The sequence below is a fragment of the Vombatus ursinus genome, unplaced genomic scaffold, assembly GCF_900497805.2.
Source record: "Vombatus ursinus unplaced genomic scaffold, bare-nosed wombat genome assembly UNPS02014768.1, whole genome shotgun sequence".
Taxonomy (NCBI): Eukaryota; Metazoa; Chordata; class Mammalia; order Diprotodontia; family Vombatidae; genus Vombatus; species Vombatus ursinus.
In genome coordinates this window covers 32,605,716-32,618,518 of record NW_020954546.1, presented here as the reverse complement: position 1 = coordinate 32,618,518, position 12,803 = coordinate 32,605,716, and the positions used below count along the sequence as shown (strand labels likewise).

Genomic DNA, 12,803 nt, shown 5'->3' with positions numbered 1-12,803 from the left:
CCAGGCCCTTTTCGGACCGCCAGGGGGAGCGCGCGCTCCGCCGTGCCTCTCTAGTTGCCAGCCTCCCGCGAGGCTCTATGGTCCTGCCCCCGAGAACAGCGGCGGCGGACGGGCGCAGGCGCGAGGAGCGCTCGAGGAGGGGTGGGGCGTGCGCGGTGGGGCGGGGCGTGCACAGCGGGGCGGGGCCGCGCCGGGCCGGGGAGGAGACTTCCTGGGGCCACCGGGGAGGATGTCGCGGCTGCCCCCCTCGGCCCCTCAGCCCCGGAGACGTCGCCGCCGCCGTCGCCGCGGCGCTTGAAGCGACCCCTCCCCGACCGGGACGCGGAAGCTGGGCCCCCGCCTTCGCGCGGGTGGAGCGGGGGACGGTGGCAGGTGAGGCGTGGACCCGGGGGAGGGGGCTCTCCGCTCTCCCACTCAGCCCTGCGTCCCTCCCCCATCTCCCCTCCGTCCCCGCCCCCTCCCCCCCGCCGGAGACCCTGGGTGGAGGGAGGTTCCCTCTGTCCCCGTGGCAGTGAGAAGCACCCCCAGACCCTTGGGGCGGCCGCTGGGTCTGAAGCCCGAAGACCTGGGTTCGAAGCCTTGCTCTGCAGCTCGCTTCTCCGTGTGACCGTGAGCGAGTCGTTTGCCTGCGCCCCGCCTCAGTTTACCCTCTCTACAATAACCGGGTTCGGACTGGGATTTCGACACAGGGACCCCCCTGAGCTCAAACTTATGTAAACCCACTCCTGTGTGGATTCCTGGGGTCAAATGGGACTTTGGGAATAATTTTAGCAAACGTTTCTATAGCGCCTACTGTGTGCCAGGCACTGTGGTAATCTCTATAATAATAGCCAACCTTTCTATAGCGCCTGTCCCTATATGTGCCTATTGTGTGCCAGGTACAGTGTTAAGGTCTTTAAATAGTAATTGCTACTATTTCTGTAGTGCCTGCTCTGTGCCAGGCACCGTGCTAATAGGTGACATTTTTATATAGTGCCTACTACGTGTGAGGTCCTGTGCTAAGCGCTTTAAAATGATTATCTCGTGTGATCCTCATATTGTTATCCCCATTTTGTAGATGGGGAAACTGAGGCACACCAAGGTTTGGTGACTTGCCCAGGGATACCCAGCTAGGAAGTGTCTACTATGTGACTCTCCCCTTCCCTGTTTCCCCCTCTCTCCTCTCCCTCCTACTCACCCTCCTGGGCAGCCACTTGGTGGAGCAGCTCAGAGAGCCTTGGATTTAGAGTTGATGGGACCTGCATCGAGATCTCTATTTTGCTCTTTACTCTTGGTATGACCTGGGCCAAGTCATGCCCTTGCAGTAGTTCTTGATGTATGAAAATGAAGGGGATCACTTAGTCACTCCATGACTTCCAAGGTCCTTTCCGTCTCTAAATGATGTATCTTGTTTGCGTGTCCTACTCTTTGTGACCCCTTTTGTCGCTTTCTTGGCAAAGATGCTGGAGTGATTTGCCTATTTCCTTCTCCAGCACATTTGACAGGTGAGGAAACTGAGGCAAACAGGATTAAGTGACTTGCCCAGGGTCACACAATAAGTGTCTGAGGCCAGATTTGAACTCACAAAGATGAGTCTTCTTACTCCATGCCTAACACTTTATCCACTGCATCATCTGGATGCCAAGCTGTGGGTCTAATGACCCAGTATTTGTAAAGCTTTTTCCTCTCAGTGCCGCCGCTCCCCCCCCCATACTCCCATTTTGTCCTGTCTGCAGCTTGTTTGGACTTGGTTAATTTGCTAGTCATCTCTTTTTGACTGAGGTCTTGGGGAGCTGGGACTATTCTTCAGCATTCTTTGTATTATGCCAGTTCTTAAGCCCTGTCGCTAACGCCGAGCAAGTTGTATGAATGCTGGCTGCCTGACACCTAGAAGTACTAAGTAAAGTCTAACTATTATCATTTAGGAAGCATTCCTGGAAGCGATTGAGGATGCTGAGACACTTCCTGCCTTCAGGGATTGTCCATTCTAATGAGGGGGAAGAAACTCCCCCCCACCCTTAAGGGATTACTTGTGGTGATCTGCATAATCCCTTCTCTTCCCTTGGGACTGCTGGGGGTGGGGAGGAAAGCCCAAGTGCTCCCTTCTCTTTGCGCCCTCCCTTGTATAGTCTCCAAACCCTTCTTGAACCACCTTGAGTTGGATTGTAGGGGAAGGTAACTTGTTTATGAGTAGAGCTAAAGGTAACTTCCCTTGAGAAGGACCCTATCTTTGCTTTTTTAAAAGAATAATCACCACCTTGGAAAATTAAATGCCTGGGATTCGATCAGGATCTTTGGAGAGCTGTGGTTTCCCCCACCAGCGTCCACTATCTTCCTAGAGATTAATCTGCGTTTGCTCCTTGGAGTGGTGTGTGGGTAGCTGCCCTAGAAGCGGGCTGTGGGTGGGGCACAACTGGTCTTCCACTTCAGGGCCCTATTCAGGGTTGAGAAGCAGGGAATGAAGCAGGACTGTCCTCAGAGCCTTGGTTCCTAGACTAAAACCTCAGCGAGTTTATTCTTTTTTTTGTTTCTTCAGTCACTTGAACAGAGCATTCTGCTCTGAACAAAAACTGTGTGCCATTGAGAAAGAATGAGGTGTTAACATTACTGGAACAGCCTTCTCAGCAGGGAATGTAATTGGTGCATTGCACATGTTTTTTTCCCACTCCCATTGCTTTGGATTCTATTTAACATCCAGTGTAATGAGGTGATGAATAAACATGCGTTGGTTTATGCAGCTTGCCAGGCAGAAGTTAGACATGTCCTGAGTTCTTAGAGGCTTAGACCAGTCTGGAGGGCGTCTGCACATTCCTGCTGCTGCCTCCGATGCCCTGCTCGGGCTTAGAGGGCTCAGCTCAGTGGATGGTCTGCTCCCTGTTATGGCAGGGTCTCCAGGGAGAAAGGAGGCAATGCTGGCTGTTTAATGTCTGCCTTATTGTAAATCCAGCCAGGCTGCTTGTTTGTGATTTGTAAAGAGAATTTCGGTTTGACAGTTTCGACTTTTCTCCTCGATCTCATGGGCATGAGGAAATGGGAAGTGCATCTGAAATTTTGTGGTTCCCCATGGTGGATTGGAGAATGTTATTTGCACAAGTTGTAATTGGGTAGGAGGGGAAAGCTCAGTGCTTTGTCAAGATTGTGTCCAAGGTTGGAGAAGAGTCCAGAAGATTGACCTTGTCTTTGCCGAAGGGAGGGGCTCTGGGTGTGAACTTTTGGATGAGCTGTCAGATGAGGCCAGTGTGTCCACTGGTGTGGGGCAACTGGCCTTTTCTTATTAAAATGTTTGTTATAGGGGATGGTTGGGTAGGGGAGGGGGAAAGGTTATATGTTGGGAAATAAAGGAGATGAAGAAATAAGAAATGAAGCAAGTCAGAGATCTTAGCAGTGGCATGGAAACTCAGCAGACTGGGTTGTATTTTGTAGCCTCAGCAACAGACATAGTGTCTGGTTTCTAGTTACTCCAAGGTTCCACCAAGACTTGAACCTTGATCACTGGATTCAGAGTCTAGAATGCTAACCATTATGCTAGTAGGTGCTTAATGTATTTTGTATTTCTGAAGTGGCAAATGGAGTGGGTTTTGCCCCATGTAGCTCCAAATTATGATGGTGTGGCTAATAGCACAAGCTTGCTTTGTGCTTGAAGAAAAATGTGAACATACTGCAAGAGACATTTGAATGTCTATATCTAATTACAGAGACCAGACCCCTTCAGACCTCTGTATTGAGCAGCCCGAAAGCTGTTATCTTGATCGTTTACATTGGAATGCAAGGTGGTAAATTCTCTTAATTGATTAGTTAATTTAACCAGCTGCTAAAAGAGTGGAATACACAGAAAAAGAGAACATGCCTCTGAAAGCTTAGACTTAATATAGTTCAGAACTTTCTGATGCAAATTAAGTTTGTGTAGAGTCTGACTTAGCACTTTTAAATGCAAAGGGTTAGTGGAGTGGGGGAAGGAAATACGAATTTATATGGCACCTACATGTGCTAAGTATTTTACAAATGTTATCTCATTTGATCCTCACAACCACCCTGTGAGGTAGGTGCTGTAATTATTTCCACTTTACAGTTGAGGAAACTGAGGCAAACATATGAGTTGACTTGCCCAGGGTCACCTAACTAGTAGGTGGCTGAGACCAGATTTGAACCCAGATGTTCCTGACCCCAGGCCTGGCACCACCTGGCTGTCAATATGGCAGCTATTGTGGACGTTTCTTGGCAATGACAAGCATTTAAAGAAGAGCATTTCTCTGAAAAATTAATTCTCTCTTTTTGTGTTCATTCTCAATAAATGAACAAGTTTCCTACATGCCAACTGTGTGCTAGGGATACAAAGACAGCAGTGAAACTGCCCCCACCCCCAGGGATTTACATTCATAGGGGGAAGGGAGACCACTTGTAAATATGCACGTATGTGCTATCTAAATATGTGGTCATTTTTTTAGAGGGCTAGGGAAGGCACTAGTTGCTGGGAGGATTGAGAAACTTGTGGAGAAGGTAGCTTTGGAGGAAACTGGAGGTTCTTAGAGAGTGTGGGTGAGGAGGGGGGGTACATGTCAGGGCTGGGAGCAAAGAGGCTGGAAATGGAAGGCCTTGTAGGGGGAGCAGCCGGCAGGCCAGTTGGACAGCTGCTGCTGCTGTGACCTTCATTCCTGAAGAGGACTGTGACACCTGTACGTTGCGTGTAGGGGCGTAAGGTATAAGTAGCCCCAGAGGGAGGTGGGGGCTTGTTGTGAGGACTTTCAGTGCCAACCAGTGGAAGTTGTATTTGATTCTAGAGTTAATAGGGCATCGCTGGAGTTTAATAATGACTAAGGAGTGTTGTGGTTAGACCAGTGCTTTAGGAAAATCTCTTTGGTAGCTATTTGTACTTACCGTAGCCAAGTTAGTGCATGTATTGTAACCATACACATCTTGCCTTTTTGATTGTGTGACAGGACCGAGGGCAAGTTGATTTACCTGGGCCTCTGTATTCTTATCTGTGAAATGGGGCACTTGGACCACATCCATCAGAGGCTCTTCCAGTCTATATCCTCTGATCCTGCGACTGCTTCGGATGAAAAGTGTTATAAAATTCTTGATCAGTATTGGTTGGGCAGCTAATTAACTGCTTGCTTTATACATTTTCTCTATTACAATTTTTACTTAGAGTGGAATCTCTGATATGTTAGGGAGCAAATGGGAGGACATATGTAAAGTGTTTTTTGAATCTTGAAGCATCTGATCATGAGATAGATCATAGATGCTAGCATTTATTGACTTGCTTGAAAATCTGCAAAACTCTGCCCTTGTTATTATCTCATTCCATCATAACTTAGAGGTCATCTGTTCCTCTCCCTCTTCATTTTACAGGTGAAGAAATGGAGGCATCTGGTGACTTGTCCAAGGTCACCCAGTAAGTGGCTAAGATTCACCCTAAGCTCTGTCCCCAACAGGAGCTGAAGTGAATAGAATTTAGAAACTGGCAGGGAGATAGAAATGACTACTGCTATTATTATGGCCCAAAAGGCCCCAAATCTTGGCCTGCTTTTGTTGTGAGCCAAGAATAGTTTTTTACATTTTAAAATATAATAAAACTGTTTTAAAATGTGAAAACTGTTCTTAACCATGGCCATGCAAAAACAGGTCTGCCATAGCTTGCAGACCCCTGTTTTAGACCAATTATTTTGGCCTTTTATAATAATAATAGTTATTCTTTAGCACCTAACGGTTTGCAAAGGACTTTGCATAATAGCACCTGTCTTCCCGGATTGTTGTGAGGACCAAATGAGACGATATTTGCTTAAAGCTCTATATACATGCTAGCTATACAAATATTATGTCGTTTGGTCCTCACAGTATCCTGGGAGGTAGCTCCTGTTATTATCTGCATTTTATAGATGAGGAAACTGAAGAATAGAGAAGTTAAGGGATTTGCCAATAGTCACATAGCTGGGAAGTATCTGAGTCAGGATTTGAACTCAAGTCTTTCTGATTTTTAAGTCCAGCTCTCTGTTAACTAATTATTAACTTATGGTTTACACTGACTTATGCTAGACACCGCGGAGAACTATAAAGATAAGTAAGAAATGAATCCGGGTATAGGAGCTTACAGTTTGGAATTTGACCAGACTTGCCTCCCCCAGAATAAATCCAAATCCATGTAATAATGGTTGATGCTTTATTATAAGTTTTATTGGATTACATTTCTAGAATGATGTATTAAAAACAAACCAGAGAATTATGTAACCGCTAATAGGGGAAATATTGTTTTAACACGATTAAAGAGAATGGCCCCTTTTTTGCAGTTGAAATTTGTTGTGATGGAAGCATTTGGAATGCATCTGGTTAGAAGTTCTTTTGTAACAGGAAATTTTATTATAAGAACACATAGAGTAGTAAGATTTTACCTATGCCTGTAGTGTCTTTCCCCCATTCTCCCAGAGGAAAAGACCAATCACTAAGTGGCTCTTTTGGTTGCCCATTGGTGGACAGCCCTGATGGTCTGGAAATTGATTATGTGTCATCCAGATGTGTCAGGGTTCCTTTAAGCTGGTTTCCTCAGTGGAGGAGGATAATAGGTGTTCACTATACTTGACATGCCTGAATTCTCTTACTACATTGTTCCCTTGTTTTTTGGTGTGGTTTTTTTTTTTCCATCTCAAAAGTAAATAATCCCCATTGCTGATTTATGGAGTTTTATTGTTTTGTCACTAAAGTAATTTATTAAGATTCCATTTCAGTGCTTTTAAGCTTTCCTTTTTATTAATTATTTTAAAGCCAAACATGAACTTTAAGTTTCCTATGGGGAAAACTTTTTGAGTCTCTTGGTATAGCCAGTTCTTGCTTTAGGTAAAGTCACATTATGCAAATTCTGCTTTATAGAATTCTGGAAGAAATCCACATTCCAAGGAACCCACACTTATATTAACTTTATTGTACCTGCTCCTAGGCTCAATGCTCTGCCAGGCCCACCCTCCCAAAAAAAAAGAAAACTCCAAACCCTCTACATGAAAGCAGAACACGTGCAGAGAACAGGACAACAGCAGCCTCCTGTCTGCGCCCCCCCCCAACCTCTGTACCGTGCCCTGAGTGTCTGTCTTCACTCTTTGTGCCAGGTACCATGTCCCCCCAGCCCTTGTGTGCTCCTCCTCCTGCTCTTGCTTCTCAGTCTCTGGCCTCTAAGTGTCCTTGGACCCTGGGTGGCCCTTCCCTCCATGGCACATAGCACCCTTCCTGCCTCTCTCCTTTCCCACATCTGCAGGTAAATCCACGTACGTAAATAGAAAACTGTCTGTACAGTAAAAAAAAAAAAACAAACCCAAACAAACAAAAAAACTGGGTTAGCTAGCATTCTGTCACCTAGAAATGTTTAACCAGCACTCTGGGCTTTGCCAGTATTAATAACTGAGGTTCATCATGATGACTCTAAGGCCCTGAAAGATCCTGACATGCCTCGTGAATCATTGAAGCAGTCTACGATGGATCTTACCCAACTTACCTTATCCAATATTTTTGAAAATTGGAGTATTTGGTTAACCTACAGAACACCTCATTCCTTAACCTTGCCAGGTAACTAAAGCTTGCTGTATGATTGTCAGAATGATACCCCTTTCATCTGTATTCTCTTTTTTTTCTTTGTTCTTTTTGGTGAGGCAGTTGGGGTTAAGTGACTTGCCTAGGGTCACACAGCTAGTAAGTGTCAAGTGTCTGAGGCTGGATTTGAACTCAGATCCTCCTGACTCTAAGGCCAGAGTTCTATCCACTGTGCTACCTAGCTGCCACTGTATTCTCTTCCTTTATCCATGAGAAAAATCTGGAATTGGAGCTCCGTTGGACTCCTGAATGACCAGTGAGTGATGCTGCTGAGCCAGCCAGCAGCCTGGCCAGGCCATCTGTTCTGTCTCTGGCAGTTATGTTGGGACTTCTCACACTGGGAGAATTTTGAAATGAGCCAAGGCAGCTTTCCAAATTCTTCATTTTTGGAAGCCCTTGTAAGTAATTCTTAAGTAGATTTGTGGCTTCCCCTGGAGGTTCAGTCTCTGCAGTCGAAGGCCAGTTCATCTCTACCTACCCCTGGCCTTCTCTTTTGGTTTTTGTCTGTGCTTTTCCACCAGTCTACCATTGAAACTCTGTCCTTGGATGGAGGCCTTTCACCATTTTGTAGAGACCAGGGTAGCGAGTGGGCTGCGGTGCTTATGTTATCTATCCTGTAGGATAACTGTGCCTCATGTCTGACCCACCTTTTCTGAACATACACTTTCTGGATGATATTCCTTAGGAAGCTCCTTGCATGTACATCATCATGGGAAATATCCTGTGGTCTCCTTACACCCACCAGGTGGCTCTCCATTGCGCTTCTCTTTTTTTTTGGTCTAGATTTGTAATTTCATTGACAATGGGGAACTTCCCTCTACCAATGCAGATCAATAAGTACTTATTAAGTCTCTGCTCTATGTCAGGCAGCCCTCTTGAAGACAAAAAATATGTATGCCCTGCTATCCAGAAGCCTGCCTTCTATGGGGGGGAGACGTGTGCATGTTCATGAAATGACTACAAGGGAGTTTAGGGGGAGGGAAGGTGAGAGCAGGAAAGGCAGGCACCACACAGAGAAGGAGGCTTGGTGTTAAAGCTGAGTCTAGAGGAGGGGGAGGTGAGGTCAGGTCACCAAGTTCGATCCTCAGATGGGGGACTGCCAGGGCAAAGAAAGGCACAAAGCTGAGACTTGCGCAATGAGAAAGACAGTGGGGCTGAACCCTGGAGTGCTCCTGGAACAGAATGATGTGTAAGCAGCTCGGTCCAGCTTCTGAGAGGCTTTAGATACCAAAGGAGTTGACACTCTATCTTAAGAGTCTGTATGGAGCCACTGGGGTTTATTGGAGAGGGGATTGATATGGTGAAAACCTGCGTTAAAGGAAAACTTCTTGGGGATCTTGGAGAAGGGAGATCATTTGTGGTTTTAAGAGGGCCGGGTGTTGAGCGATTAAATGATTTGTTCCTGGTCACTCGGCCAGGATTTGACCAAGGGTGGGCTTGAACTCCTCTTTGATGTTTACCATTCCAAGGCCAGTTGTCTGTATGTTCTTTGTACTGCTGCCTCTTGCCTACATTTAGTGAATTAAAATTCTGGATTGGAGCCTTTGCTGAGCTCATGGGTCTGCGTTTATATTTTGGGAATAAAATGTATTAGAAAATGCTTTCAGTAATCTCAGACTGCTTCCTGATGCAAAAACTTAGATTCTTAACACCACTATTCTTCTAGTGGGTACCATATGCCTGAAGATGTTAGAACACTGCAGTGTCTGAATCATACATTCCTCCGGCTAGACGTAGATGCCAGGGGTGACCATAAGAAGACTGAAGCATGTTAGCAATGAAGACTTAGGCACACTTGAATTTAACAAACATTTATTAAACAACTGTGTGTTAACCGCTGGGGCAAATGAATAAAAAGGAAATAGTCCTTGTTTCAAAGAAGTTTATGAGGGCCGTATCATGTATATACAAGTAAGTAAATGGAGTGAATATAAAATATTCAAAGTATTCAAGGGGAGAAGAAGTGATAGTGAGGGGGGAGATTGGGAAAGGCCTCATGCAGCAGGTAGTAGCTGAGCTGGGGGAGGTGAGGGCGGAGTAGATGCCAGACCTAACGTGGGATAGGGAATGCCATATTTGGGGGTAGGTAGCAGGCAACTTGGAATGGAATGAAATGAGCATGAAAGGGAGTGAGATGAAGTGAAAGGTTGGTGGAACCAAATGTGGGGAGTCTTAAATGCCAGACTGAGGATCTATCTACCTAAATTCCATTAAGGATGTCTTGAAGATTTTTAAATGACTATGGGGCTCATATGGTGGGTTCCCTGTGTTAAGAATATGACCACTCTTATCTATGGAAAATGGTTTGGAGAGCGGCAAGATTAGAAACAGAGAGACTAATCAGGAAGCTATTTTGAGTGTCTAAGCAAGAGGGATAGGGTCTGTACTAGGGCAGAGGTCACATGAATAAAGAGAAGCTGGGGTCAGTGGGAGAGAAGGTGTGGAGTAGTGTCTACGATAAGCCATGATGGGGCTTGAGAGAAAGAGAGAAGTCAGGATCACTAAGGTTATGAACCTGGGTGACTAGAAGGATGGTGGGTAGAAATTTACATTTGGACTAGGGATGGATTCTGGGGAAAATCTAAATGTTTTGGACCTGTTGAATTTAAAATACCTGTGGTGGCACTTCCAGGTGAGATGTAAGTTGGTAATATGGAACTGGAATTCAGGAGAGAGATTAATAATAATTTTTTAGTCATTTTTTAGTCGTGTCTGACTCTTCATGACCCCTTTTGGAGTTTTCTTTGCAAAGATACTATAAATTATTTGCCATTTCCTTCTCTAGCTCATTTTACGCATGAGGAACTGAGCCAAATAGAGTTAAGTGACTTGTCCAGGAAGTGTTTGAGGCTGGAATTGAACTCAAGAAGCTGAGTTTTCCTGACTTGAAGCCTAGCACTCTATCCACTGTGCCACCTAGCTGCCCCTATATTTAGTCTAGTTTTTAGGAATTCCATTTGTTGGGTAAAGTTTACCACTTTCTCTTCTAGGCTTTTTTATTCTCTTTCTGGTTCTTGAGAAATTTTATTTTACGTTTTTAGCTTTTGCTTTATTTCTTCTAGATATCTGCATAGACCTTATGGAAAATCCATTTTTTTCCTATCAATCTCTGCATGTAGTTGCTACAGTTAGATAGGCAATAATTTTTGTTACCGTGTTTTTTTTTTTTTTTTTTTTGCTTTTCCCATCTCTCCAGTTTTAGTTCTTGAATCAGGGCTTTGTTCCAGGGTCAGGCTCTACCTCCTAATCCTCTTTAGGGGTGGAATCTCCTTAGGTTAGCCCTAGATTGTTGTGCTAACTAACCTCTACCCACAGTTTTTTTGGCCTCTGAATCTTTGAGGCCTAGAACACTAGGTCTTCAGAGCCCTGGCTAGTGTCTCAGGGCATTGTTAAGGCCCTCAGAGTCCGTACTCTTATTCTTTAGCTTTCCTTCCTTTCCTGGCTAAACTTCTTGAAGATGTAGTCCGCAGTTGATGCCTCTACTTCTTTCCTTCTCACTCTTTTCTTAACTCTGTTGCCTTGACTTGGCTCACAGCCCCAGGCCTAGGTGGAAATGGTCTGGGTGTCCTGTGGCATTGTACTGTTCAGATGTGGAGTAGAAGTCAGTTTTGATATCTCCTCATTGGCTTTCTTGATCATTTTTCAGCTTACTACAAACGTTAGGATTTTGCTGGCACAGGTATGTTGCAGCTGTTGACTCCACGCCTCTTTGGATGGCCATCTCCTCAACGTCCTTGAGCCCACCTTTCCAGACTTACTACATTTCAGTCAGATTGGCTCACTTGATGTCCTTCACACATATCATTCCATTGCCAGTGTTGGAGCCTTTAAATGCTATCCTTCACACCTGGAACACACCTTATCCCCACATCTGTCTCCTTCAAAACTCAAGTCAAGCATGACTTCCTTGATGGACCAGATCCACTAACCCCTCCCTCTTCCCCAGTCTGCCAAAATAAAATGGTATTTGCTTTGTAGTTCCTTATATATGGACTTGCCTTTTCCCTGATAGAAGATATGCTTTTCTTTTTCTTTATTTTTGCCACGAAAACCCCAAATGGGGTCAAGAAGAGTTGGAAACGACTGAACAGCAACAATGAAGACTATAAATATAAGTCAGTGACTCCATGAGGCATCAAAAAATATTGGAACAAAATTAAAACTTTGGGAAAAAAAAGGAAATTTAAAGTATCTGATATAAAAGTATCTGATATCAGAACAACTGGAAAACAGGTCAAAGAGAATTCAATAATCATTGGATTCCATGAAAACCATGATTAAAAAAAAAGCTTGGACACTATATTTTTCTTCTTATTATTATATTTTCTTTTTTTCAACTAAAAAAATGGTTCTTTTCTCTCCCACTCCTGTCTACTTGTTGAAAAAAACAAACAAACAACAAATCCTCAACATACAAATAAAAAAAAAAAGTCCTACATTGGCCATATACAAAAGATATACAACCAAGAATAACTTACTCTGCAAAGTTGAGTATAGTCCTGTGGGGGGGGGGGGGGGATGTATTTTTAATGGAATAAAGGACTTTTGAACATTTCTGATGAAAAGACCAGAGCTGAATAGGAACTTGGAAATACAAATACAAGAGTCCAGAGAAACCTAGAAAAGTAAATATACTTGAGCAGTTGCAAGAAGCTGTCTGATGATGAAGTGCTGACATTTTAGGATCCAGTCTTTTGGGATGTGTTTTGAGGATTTTAAGATGCAACCTATAGATAGGGAGAGACTGAAGATTAAAGAGAACCAGGGATGATTGTGAGGCCAGTTTGCTGGAGGAAACTAGATGAGATGGGATCAAGGTACGGGTAGGAGAGTTGGCTTGTCAAAAAGAGCCAGCCACCTTTTCATCAGAGACTAAAGGAAAAGGGAATGTAGATTAATGTTCAAGTGGAGAGAGAGAAGGGGAATGGTGTCTATTTTCTCAGTAGGAGGGAAGATCTTCAACTGAAAGGATGGGAAGTCTTGAGAAGAGAAGATTTGGAGAGCCCTGTGTCTCTGCAGGGAATGTAACTGAGCCAATTAGGGAAGATTACCTTACAGTAGTGAAGGCCTGGTCAAGGTTAGATAACAAATTTGTGGTAGACCCAGTCAGACCAGTTTCCTGACTTTCTGCTTCACAGTTTAGCAGCAGTTGTTAGTAAGGGTAGAGGAGGCAGATGTTGGGGTGCTAATCCAGGGTTGGAGTCTGGCAAGGTATCTAGCTTCAAGAGGACAAGGGCACAAAGGATTTG

At 44.6% G+C, this 12,803-nt stretch overlaps 1 protein-coding gene across 1 annotated transcript in view; it reads left to right on the top strand.

Annotated features, from left to right (window-relative positions):
- The first annotated feature begins 297 nt into the window (after positions 1-297).
- Positions 298-12,803, top strand: part of LOC114043116 (E3 ubiquitin-protein ligase rififylin-like) — a 63,472-nt gene continuing 50,966 nt past the window's right edge. The window contains exon 1 of the mRNA XM_027862071.1: positions 298-372. The gene's annotated coding sequence lies outside the window, so the exon portion shown is untranslated. The remainder of the gene's footprint in view (positions 373-12,803) is intronic.